This window comes from Hippocampus guttulatus, chromosome 17, assembly GCF_054856545.1.
Source record: "Hippocampus guttulatus isolate MCC_2025c chromosome 17, RoL_Hgut_1.0, whole genome shotgun sequence".
NCBI classification, from domain to species: domain Eukaryota; kingdom Metazoa; phylum Chordata; class Actinopteri; order Syngnathiformes; family Syngnathidae; genus Hippocampus; species Hippocampus guttulatus.
This window is the reverse complement of record NC_141277.1, coordinates 3,296,463-3,308,859: the sequence shown is the minus strand read 5'-3', so window position 1 is coordinate 3,308,859 and position 12,397 is coordinate 3,296,463. Positions and strand designations below refer to the sequence as shown.

The 12,397-nt window shown below is 44.8% G+C and overlaps 1 protein-coding gene across 4 annotated transcripts in view; it reads right to left on the bottom strand.

The window, feature by feature from the left end:
- Nucleotides 1-10,899, bottom strand: part of znf462 (zinc finger protein 462) — a 32,796-nt gene extending 21,897 nt beyond the window's left edge. For all 4 annotated transcript variants that reach the window (XM_086134531.1, XM_086134534.1, XM_086134533.1 and 1 more), the window contains exon 1: nt 10,459-10,899. The gene's annotated coding sequence lies outside the window, so the exon portion shown is untranslated. The remainder of the gene's footprint in view (nt 1-10,458) is intronic.
- Between the last annotated feature and the right edge of the window lie 1,498 nt (nt 10,900-12,397).

Genomic DNA, 12,397 nt, shown 5'->3' with positions numbered 1-12,397 from the left:
CTGATCTTGTCAACCTCTGGATGCCTGGAAGGTTTCTAGACGCACATTAAAGTCATTGGGCAAGTACCAAACACATCACCTCCCTGAAACAATAGCTATTCAAGCCTAGCAAACGCACTGGCTCAGAGTGCGGTTTATAAGTTGGCAGTGTGGCAGATAAAAACAGTGGTGAAAAAAAAAGTATAATAATAAAAATAAAAAGGAAAACCCAATCCGACCTAACTGACCTTCACGATCCAATTGGCCTTACTTGCAACATGCAGTGATAAAAGGCACAGGAACACGACCGGCGATTCCCAACGAGTGTAGCATGGGAGACTGTCAAGAGGGTTGCGGGAAATTATACAATTCCACTTAATTTGTCGACAAATTATGTATTCATTAAAAACTATCTTTGCCAGCGACATGTCATGACAAGAAGAGCAACTGAATGCTCCACAAGTCAATGGCAGAAGGTAAACTTAACCTCAGTCTTGGCTTCCTGCGAGTCTATCAGCTTTGTGTTCAAATGAACAGAACCAGAATTCCCCCAAAGGAGGTCAACATTATTATCAGTATTAATACTGATATAGTTATAACAGGACTGTTATAGTCCTGTTTGTGACATTTTTGTCTGGCAATTCTTGATTCCGATGGTAGGGGGTAAAGTTTTGGGAATGTTTTCAGCATTTGCATGACTCTGGACACACACATCTTGAGGGGAAACTTTTTTTTTTAAACGAATAAGAAAAAGATTGGCGGTCTCTCTTGACATCATATAATCATTGGCCCACTAAATCAATATCAACAATGTTATTTTCATCATAATTATTATATTAAAAAATATATATCCCCACCAAGGAAGTCACGTTATGTTTGAATCTGGTAAATCCTGCTGTGGCTATCGTAGGGTGGGCATAATGTCAATTCATTGGTCATCACCTGTTCATCTCGTCTCAAAACAATTGAGCCAAAAAGCCTTGCAGTATCATAATCGCACTAGTTGTCTTTGATCAAACGCCCCCGGCCTTCTTCTACGACAGCAGGACTCCTAAAAGGCAACTTGAATGAAAGCCTTTCGTCACTACGATCAATTCCCAAAACTACGCAGACCTGCAATCTGACAAAAGGCATGCAGTTCCTCCCGTCTTGATGAGCCTATCGCTTTTAATCACAGTCGCATTTCAGTACTGGTGATAAGACAAAAGAGTGAACTAGTCACTGTCCCCTTCATCAGAGCGGCGAACAAAGGTTCCTTAAATGATGCGATCATATGATGCCGCTCATTTGAGGAAGTATGAATACATTTGAGATGAGACATCGGTTTCCACCGGCCAATCAATGAAGTCCTGCGCCTTCTCAGATGAGAGACAGAACTAGTCCATCATGTTCATCCATGAGCGTTTTGTCATCACATTAACAGTCAGAGACTGGAATGGAATCAAAAGAATGTGGAAAAATATACACAATTGAGTGTGCCAGCAGTACAACTTTACAAAACACTTTAATTGTCAGATTATTATTATTATTATTATTACTCTTATTTAAAACATGAATTAGGCCAAAACCTCATTAGTCCACACTTATACAACGTTCCAAATTAAAAATGAATTCAAACGAGTCCAACCAGCTGATGAACAGATCTCCACTGCAAAATGTGCTAGCAGTGGAGCGACATAAACCCCAACTCAATTCTACAACTTCCACACGGTTACTCAGCGAAAACACCATTGATTGTCTTTTGTGTTCTAATATTGGGGTCGGGGGAGGAAAATCCGCTTTTTTTTTTGTGAGGACAAGCAAGCAAAACACAGAGTGCCTCAAGAGGCAGTGGAAAATGGAGGTGCAGAGCTGCTTGCGCACTACAACTAAGAGAGCTTTGCTGATCTGTCTGCAACCTGACCTTCATTGGTGTCACATTCACATGACATAAAAAAAAGGAAGTGCTGCAGGGCGCCACAATAGGTCTCAAAGATCATCCTCGTCAAGGACCTCGTTTACGACCAGCGCCGTACCGTTCCGTCGACTGGTATGGCTGGCAGAGCACCAGAACTAAAGAGATTTAAGCGTCTGAAATTCAAGCTAAATCGTGACATGGCTAACAGCATGTATGACCAAGAGTATTTTGGCCAGAGGATAAAGCAAAAGGAATGCCACCGGCAACAAACCACTAATCCCATATTTTATGCCCGGGTCCTCCATACTGCAAGGTCAGACCGTCTCCATGTGACAGATGGCTACCTGACATCAGCCACCCATCCAGACCGACAGACACTTCCCCCTGTTTTTATCTTTATTCACAAGCCCTCTCAATTAATGACTCGCCGAGGCCACGTTTGCTCTCCAAAGCTGCATGAAAAATTGGTGGAGAAGCGGCCGGCGTGGTAACCTTGCGCCAAGGGTAGCCTTCTGTTTAGCAAAGTGCTCAGCGTTGCTGAAAAAAAGTAGCGGGGGTGGGTGGGGGGTGGGGTGCGTTACACAGAGCATTAAGTAGCAACATTTGGCCTATTTTGCACAAGATGGCAACCAAGCAGATTAGGGGAACCATTAACGAACATCTCCTTGTGTGTCTTTAAGGCCACAGCCGATTGGGTATTTTTGGGACCTTCACGCCTGCAATGTTCACTCGGGCCCAGCGCCTGCCGATTAAATCGGCCGATTATAGCCCCTCTAACATTTGGAGAAATGGAGGGGGCCTGGGGGTCAACTCATTGTGATCTATGCATTTTAGGGTTCCACTCACTCCGATATCTGCAATGTATAAAATAGTATTTTATATATTTATATATATATATATAGTATATACAATTTGCTAAATCCTTCCAAGATTTTTAAAGATTTGTACATTGTGAACAGCGGATTCAAGGATTCCATTTTTAAATGGTGGGAGATAGCTCCATTCATTGGTGAGGATAGAGAATAGTCTCTTCCGTTTCGGTTCGCCGGTTCAACTAAGGATGGCCTGGCTGAGAGGTGTTTGATTACCTTGGTCAATTCTGGGAAGAATCTCTCTCCGCAATGTCCTTTAACCAGCAAACTAATTGAGAATGAATCATTTGCGCTTCTGCTGGTCGCAGCAAAGTAGTGTTCTCCATCGCTTTAGATTGAATCGTTCGCTTCTACGCCGACAGAATACCTCGACCTCAATATGTCCATTTGTCCCACCAAATGACTCAGACCAGCGAAAACAAACTGTCGCTGTGATAATGTTTGCCTTTATGATGTCACCCTTCATTCCTTGTAGATGGAATAACTTTTATTCTTTGTTTTGTTTTTTTCTGTTTATGCTAACAAACGCAATGGACATCGAGCAAGTCCGATGGGTTTAGAGGCGAGATAAGTGGACGCAGACACGCATGGCCGGAGTCGTCTCCAAGTCGGCTCAATCTTCTTTGGTGTACAGTCACTTCAGCTGGCCGCTTCCTCCTCTCTCTCTTGGGGCAGCCAGAATTATCTCCCGCATCACATGCAAAGCCCGGGCCAACGATCCACACCGAGGGCTCTATTTCACACGGCAGCCGCGCTGCGGCCACGGACGAGCTTGGGGTGTCGGTGGCACAGCCGTCCACCATTTTGTGCTCCTAGAGTTCTTTGGATGGCCCTTTGAGAGAGCGGAGAGAAGAGCTGCCGTCTCTGCTTGCTATCTTGTTACACAGATGGAAATGTTTAAACTCTGTTGCTGGTTCCTCTGCAGACCGTCATCGCTGGCGGTCAGCAGAAGCAGAATAAGATGGCCGCTGAGAGAATACTGGAAGCTAAGTGGCTCTAAATTTGGAGATTTGAATCACCCTGTCACACGCAAGCCTGCCAGACACATGTCCGTGTTTCTGCGGACATCAAATACGGGTATTGAGCTACCGCTGCCAATTACTACAGCAATGAGAATGAGAAAAAGTGTTTACTGCAGTTATCAGAATGAAAAAAAAAAAAAGAAAAAAAATCAGGGCTTTTCCTTCCCTTTCCATATACCATCAACACTATCTGAATGGCCAATGAAAAGGTTTTAGCCTATCACATTGATTCATGACGTGGAAGACTGCTGTTTCTGAATGTCTTTCATACTAGCCTAAATCCACTTTTTCACTGCTCTGTGTCAACAGCACCAATATGGAATCGTGCCATGTCAGTACACCTGTGAATTTACTCAGATTTGAAGGTAGAATCAGGAGCGACGGTTCAGGCGCCTGTTGTGTGAAAGGGAAAAAAAAAACTGAGCACTGGCAATAGCGTGTGATGTTCAACACCCAAACAGTGTCTGCGGATGAATCAGAATCAGTGGGTAGCTGCGTTTGTGTGAAGGTGCGCACATTTAAAGCAATGGTGCAGATGAATAAATGCAGACTGTATTGTCGTGAGGACTACGCGAAAAGTCTTGGGTGAAAGCGGCTTCCCACCATCGCAGTTTTGTAATTCTCTATTCCTGGCATATTACCACACTGTGAGCTATTCTATGATTCCCTACCCTGAACAGCTCGTGTGTCAACCTTAAAGGGATATTGGAAAAAACTCATACCATGAGCCGTTTCTCCATCGGCCCATGCAATAACATTCCACATTCAGTATTTTAGCTGCGCGTTGCAAAGAAACGGACGGTAAAAACAACCTTGCAGGTGGTGTTGATGACAAAGAGAGTGGATAACTTCAGCGTGTAATGATGGTAAATTCGCAATAAGCCGCCCCGTTGTCAACAATAACCAATTCAGTTACTGTAAGTGCAATTCCCTCAGCCACCCTAGAGCGGACACACAACCGCATAACACAATACTTATATCTCAAGCTGGTATAGAATGTCCAAGGATAGGTCATGGAGAGAAACCAGGAAGTGTTTTTTTCCACAAGGACAATCACTGCAGGAAACCTTGCATTCCACACAGACATCTCCCGTCGGGAACCATTTCCTGACATAAATCAATCCGACGTTGTCACCTTTTATCTCAAAATATAGGAGAACATATCACGTGCAGTAGTCCTACTTGGTGGTCCAACAAATTATTCGTAGTTTTAGCTTTGCACTCAATAGGTATAATGCCCCCTACTGTGCCATAAATGTATGAAAAGAGGGGGGGAAAAAAAAGCTTGCGCGGCGCACCAAAGAGGTTTCTTATAAATGGGCCCGAATGGACAAGAGCCAGTAAACACTGTAAGGCATACGAGGAAGTCAGGGTTGCAGACGCTCCTGCTCACAGGCACTGGGAGACGTTTACCAGCACATGTGGATGGAGTATTCCAGACACAGTCGGGGAAGAGAGGAAAGAGGACGCGGGAAGCAATTAGGAGTGAAAAAGTCCAAGTGGTTTGCTGCAGGAATGCTTGCGAGGGCTAAGTTTAGAAGAGCTTCCTTCCCCAGGTTGGAACCTCTCGAGGTAACTCAACAAGTTAAGTTCATGGTGGGAAAGATGAGAGAGCCATCTATATTAACTTACCACCGAGACCTCCTTTCCAAACTCTTAAATATTTAATCGTCCTTGGACAGCTCTGTTGCTTCCAGCCAGTGGATCCTTTCTACAAGACTGCTCCTGTTCTAGCTCAATGAAGGCCTTGTCCCGTGGCACCACACTGCCCAAGGAACGGGCGTCTCCAAAGAATTCAGGGTTTTTTTTTTCTCTCTTGCTTTCCCTCCCCACCACAGGCAGCTTTGGTCTGACAGAGCTTGGGTTCACTGTGTCTAACTCGAAGAAGGACCATAAATCCTGAATTTAGAGCAGGAAACCTGAGCGTGTCGGTGGGCTTCATTTATCAACCACAACACTCTTTCTCCATCTAAACCAGAGATCCGGAATGCTCAGCGTGTTAATAAGCCGACTGGTAAAGACACTTGAGCTCCCTTTTTTTTTCCCCCCTTTCCCCCCCACAAGAGAGAAGGCAACGTTCGGACTGTTGATGTTCTGATGGAAAGCAGAGAAGAGGAACCAGTTTGGCGGTGGTGTAACGTGGCAACTGACAACAGAAACTGGAAAGACACCTCTCTCGCTCGCTCTCACTTTAGCACAAACACACACGCACGGACACACACACACACACACACACCACCACTTCCCTGTTGAAGTTTAACCCTGACATGAAGTTGCAGCACTTTAGATTCAACCAGGGACTGAAATTTGAACCCAAGCATACTAAAATACATCACACATTGCCATAACATTAAGATCTACAGTACATAAACTAATGACGAATGAAGAACACACAAAAAAACCCCATTTACTTAGTGTGGACCTACGGCGCTGAACGCTACCAACTTTTAGTGACCTTTTGCTCCATGGCTATTGGCTTTTCTTGGGCAAACACACAAGACGGAAGTGAATGGCGTAACGAGAGCAGCAGCAGCGGCAGCGGCAGCGGGGCCAGCGTGCATCTCATGAGCCGTGCATCACGTCAAGAAAGCGTTCACTGGAGCATTTCATTTGCTTTTGTCCGAGTCTCCCTTCGCTGCCCCAGGTGGAGAAGAATGGACAAGTGCAATGAGAGCAACCGGTATAAAAGAGTGATAGGCTTCATACACACAGACACACACATATCCATCCATCCATTATCTGAAACGCTTATCCTCACGAGGGTCGCAGGCTTGCTATATTACACGCACGCACACACACAAACACAATCACAAGTCCATGGTGCATCACAGCCATGACACGTCTTTAAGACCGTAGATAAACAGCGAAACATCTAACTCGAACCCACAATTTGTTCCTGGTTTCAATCTCTGCCTGCCATGGGAAATAATGGAAAACGAATCTGCTCCTCATAAAACCTTTATTAAACATGCAGGCAATATTTTAATTAGGTATAAAAATAGGTTAACCGCAAGATATGAGAAAAGACAACAACAACATAGGACTGATGCCAAAAAAGGGAATTGGATTAAAGACAACGGCACTCGGATGACATGCCAATTTACAAGGTGGGGTGTTGTTATTATTATTAATACTTATTAATATTAACTGTCATAAAAAATAACATGCTATTTGAGTGATGGGGATAGTATAGGGAAAACGTATTACCAAAATCAAGGCCGTCTCATTGGAATACAAGTCACCTCTGAACATCGTACAAGTGTAAACAGAAGCTAGCCACTATTGATATGAGAAGATCTGTCATCCATGAAAACAATTGTCATCCTAAACTTTGATCATGTCTTCTTTTTATCATTATCGACCGAGCCATACCTTACTGAGCAACCAGGACAAGCTACGTAACTTTTTTTATGTGCTGGATTTCCCTGGCATGCTTTTGAACATGTGCACTGTCGTGCAAGTGTAAAAATAAGTTAAAAACAATAAACAATCCATTTTTAAAGCCGCACTGTACCAAGCACTTATGGTAAAGAGTTCCATGATCATTTATTTAATTCTTTTAATGCTGACTGAACTGAAATCTCACAAGATTGGCCAGCGTCTGGTCTGGAAAGTGATGGACTTGCACCTATCGTCCGGTCAAAGACACAAAACAATACTTATCTGGTAGCCTGACAGTGCGGCCAGTGAGAACGACCAAAAAGTGGTATTGTTTGACAAGGCCACAACTCATATTTAAATGATTAACAATTTCAATATTTTGACAATAGGAAAAAAGCAACACGAGCGTGTTTGGAAAAGTCATTTTATCCTTTGATAACACTTGCATATAAACTCGATTAAAACAAATAAGGCAAGCCATTATTGATGCGTGAAAGGGACCGGCTTATCCAAACTACCAACTGCCTTTAATGGTTTATTCCATGTTATGCTTTAATCACATCAAGAGATAAAAACAAGCATAGGATGTTCTGGTTGCACGATAACATTGTGTTTGTCAGTATCATAGTAGTTGCTTCCCCCATTCATCAGGGAACGCCAATTTTGATCACAAAGACAAAAAGACACTCAAATAGGAATGATTAAAGACGACAACTCCGACACGCCTGCTTGAAAGTGTCTATGACAAGGGCTAGCCCGCTAACGGCTAACTAAAAGGAAGCAGATTGTCAGCGATTATTTATGGCACTGAAAAACCACCTTTGGCCAAGGTACGGTGAGAAATCCCGGTCAAACTAAGGATACTAAGGAAAACTTTTCCAGAGTTAGAGGCGGCATGCCAAACGCACCGCCAGTGTACGCTCCGGTTCAATAAACGGTTTCAAAATGACTGAACAGGAAATGCCAGTTAGCTCAACACAAATCCATAAGAATGGCCAAAGTGTTGAAAAGTTAACAACAAGAGCTCCCAGCGAGGCCAACACACCAGCAAAGAGTTGGGAGAGCACAGGGCCCGTCCACCAACACCGCAGCGGCCTGCCAGAGAAATGTGTCGAGCACAGCAGATTCCTGCCGGGCTCCTCCTCGAGGAACCTGCCACGCCAGGGGGAGAGAAGGAGCATCGCCACCATTTTGATTTGGATGGCTCCCCCTCGCCTGGGCGCTGTCGCAGCACACCGCGTGTCAAGCTCCCACAACACACATACACACCCTGCTCGTCAGCGACATTGCACACACGACAGTCGTTGCTGCAGAGTATAAACACACAAACTACCAACACACGCACACACACACACGCTCCCTGATAGGCTGAACACCTTCAGGGTATTTTTCTGTGCACATCTTGAGAACTTCGTGACAGGAACTGTGCACTATGACATCAAACATAGCTGAATATTATCCCGACGGACACGGTCAAAACACTGCAACGGTCAGCATACCTGTATGGAATCACCAGTCATCACGTGCGCATCAGTCTTGACCGTCACTATCAAACATTGCTGCTAAAGTGTCATTCCAGTCCTCATTTCAATAATGTCAGATCAAAACTATTCAATGTGGAGGACTTTTGATATGGACGAGGTTGAGCGGCACATTCCTTTGATACAAAAATCTTCAAGGTCCACCATTTCAACATTCTTTCAACATTTCAGCGATAGAAGCATAAAAAGAAGTGAACCACCGATTGTCGCATGAAAATAATCCGTTTTGAATGCTGATTGACGACAGCATGACATGTGGATAAAAACACCCCCCAAAAAAACAGCTGCTCCTGTTTTGACCTCATAGGCGAAGTGTGGTGCCGTACATGGACAGACTATACACACTCTTATAAAGAGAACAGAAGATGTGATTGAACTCCATGAATAAAACTGTTTTTTTTTACAGACTGAAGAAAAAAAAACCTGCCTTTGAATAGTGTTATCACATCCTAGTGTAAATGTTTCCACAGTGTTTGTGTGTGAATATTCGAACTCAATGCTAATATTCCGTTAGCATTTGAATGGGATCCTCCGTTGACTTTGGCATTAGCGCTCACGATGTTTTAAAAATGAAGCATATTCTGAATCTAGAATGTGTATCCTTATTTTTATTGTGCGTTTAGTTTTACACTAAACACCAAATAGGGTGTCATTAAATGGCTTAAAGCACGCTCAGCGATGCCAGAAATCATAGAGCGACATGCTTGCTGAGCAAGCAACAAGGTGCATCCAGTGTACTTTCACAACATATGTAACTTGTAAACGCACAGCGCTGTTCTGCACATTAATCATTGTTCTTTGATTACAACATTTTAAACAGAGAAGCCAAAATCTAAATCACTATCTATACTGTATATATAAGCTACAAGTTCGCATTGCCAGGCTGAAGATGGCAGCCTGCTTCTGCTGCTACTTCTTCTTCTTCTCAGTCCTCGTCCATCTGTCTAGCCCTGCAGCTCCATGTCAAACACCACCTTTGTTCTGCACCCCCCCTCCCTCCACTCCCTTTGGAAGACTCATCTGCCAGCCTCCATTTTATGCTTGGAGCTTCACTGTAAGACACGCGCGCGCGAGCATGTACACACGCGCGCGCGCGCGCACACACACACACACAAGCAAGCACCTGACCCAAGACTAGTGACAGGCAGCCAGGAGACACATCAACACAATGACAGCACATTTGCAACACCATCATACAGTCAAATAAGGGGTGGGGGTGAAAAAATGGCCACCAGATTTTGGGAAGCGGGAGGGAGGGAGGGAGAACATATCCTCCTCACGCTGGACACTTGCATGGCAGCTCCGAATGGAGGACGCAGAAGAGGACAACCATCCATGCGGTGGCTTCTCTTTCCGACTAACTCACTAATCCCCCCCAGAGGGGTTTTTTTAGGAGGAAGAGGCTCATAAAATGAGCCTGACACATGAGCGACAACGTCCATTTCCTTGAACGAAGTGACGGACACGAGCGCGAACGAACCGGGAAGCGAGCAGAAGACACTTGACTTTGGGCTTACATGGTGGCCATTAGAAAAGGAAGAAAAGAAGCTTCCCCGTGGAGGAGGAGGAGGGAGAGGAGGAAAGGGGGTCAAGCTCTTTCCAGGTCACGCATGAGGCGAAAAGCTATCCCATGATCCACCAATGGCGACGACGTTCTCGCAAGACCTTGAAAGCCCCAACGAAAGCGCCCCTCCATGAAAGTGGAATCGCGTCGCCGCCGCCGTTAAAGCGTTACAAAATACAGCGAAGAAACGGTCACAACTCACCGCTACAATCTTCTCCTTCTTCTCCAAAGTTGTCGGTCTCATGCGTGCGCCCGCTCCGGCTAGTGGGTGATCGCCATCTTTCCTCCTGCTTCTCCTTCTTCTCCTTCTTCTTCTTCTCCTTCTTCTTCTTCGCCGCCGCAACTGCAGATGACCTGAGCTCCTCCGCCGAGCGGCTCGCAATCACACGCGGGGAGGAGGAAGAGCAGGAAGACGCGCACCACCACCACCACCACCTCCACAACAACAATGATAATGTGACGAACCGGTCACACAAAGGAGGAGAAGGAGAAGGAGCAGAAGTTCGGCAGGCGACGAGCGAGCACCAGAGGGTGCGCGAGAGTTGGCCACAGGACGAGTGAGCATCGGCAGAGTGGACACCCGAGAAGCTCATCCTTCTCGGCGCTCCACCCCAACACGGAGCCGCTAACCTCGGAGCCCCGAGCCGGCGCGCTCCCGCGCACTCACGCTTGCGCGCTGGCACCCCCGGCGACATTTTTGCGTAGACGTACAAGTTTTCTATATGAGTTTACGTGCTACGTCATGGGGTTATTTGTAGTTCACGTTTGAGGTTGATGAGGATTCTCCACATAATCAGCGTGACACGCTCACATCAGCATTGAACTGCAGAATGTAAAATACACTGTAAATATGACATCATATTGCCAAATTATCACGATAATAACAACATTCACATTTGTATAATATAGGAGCTATCACAGTTTACATTATCCTGTTCTCCCCGTGCCTGCGTAACCCCCACGCAGTCTACTCCAGTTTCCCCCTAGATTCCAAAAACATTGTTTGGCAGGTTAATGGAACACTCTAAATTGCCACGAGGTGTGATTGTGAGCGTGAATGGTTGTTTGTCTATCTGTGACCTGCGATTGGCTGGAAACCAGTTCATTTCACTGGATGTCCAAAGACAGCTGGGATAGGCTTCAGCGCATCCACGACCCTAGTGAGGATAAATGGATGGATGTGTGTGTGTGTGTGTGTGTGTGTGTGTGTCTGGGCGGCGCGGTGGATGATTGATTTGTGAACACATCCACCTCACATCGATTCGATTCTGGGCCCCAGCCTTCCTGTGTGGGGTTTGCATGTTCTCCCCGTATAGGGCATCCAAAGGCCGCATTTTTCGGCAACATGCCATTGCTTTTGGTGTGACTCGACTACACGTGGTTTGCAAATTCTAGAAAAACAATTCGCAGGCTGGATCCTTAGATGCCTTCAAAGGCTCCTCCTCGTGTAGCCTCTGTGGACCACATAAACTGTGGCAATTTTGGACAGGCTGACTGTGAATTTGGACACCACGTGCGGTCCAGGCGCGCCGGAAGTGACATCATTAAACCAGAATAAGCATGACATAAAAAAAAACATTCAATAATATAATAAATATTTATTTGGCTGTAAATAACAAGAACAATAATACAAATATCAGATTTAAAAAATGTATAACTGAATGACAAGATTATGACTCTCCATGCCAAATAGTGAAACTTATTTGTAATCAAAGGTGATTATCTAATTGTACTTATTATCCTGCAGAGATAATCAGTGACGCTATTAAGATTTTTTAATCCAAGACTTAATTAACTCTTCAATACGTAATAAGAAAAATTAAAAAAAAACATTCTTCAGCACAGTATAAGGGGTTTGGCTGCCGCTGCTCAACCCGCATTGTGTTTTATTGTTTTTGTTCCTGATTGTAAAGTGTCCTTGGGTGTTTTGAAAGGCGCTTATAAATAAAACGTATTATTATTATTATTGTGTGAATTGCATGAGTCAAGCATTGGCAGTGACCCACGCATTTAACTAAGTGTCCAATCGGATTCCAGTGATGTCATGATGGTACTGCTCACAACCACTGGGGGTCATATTTGGATACTACCTGGAGGTTGCCATAATAGGTTGTGATGTTGTCATAGTTATTTGAACCTTA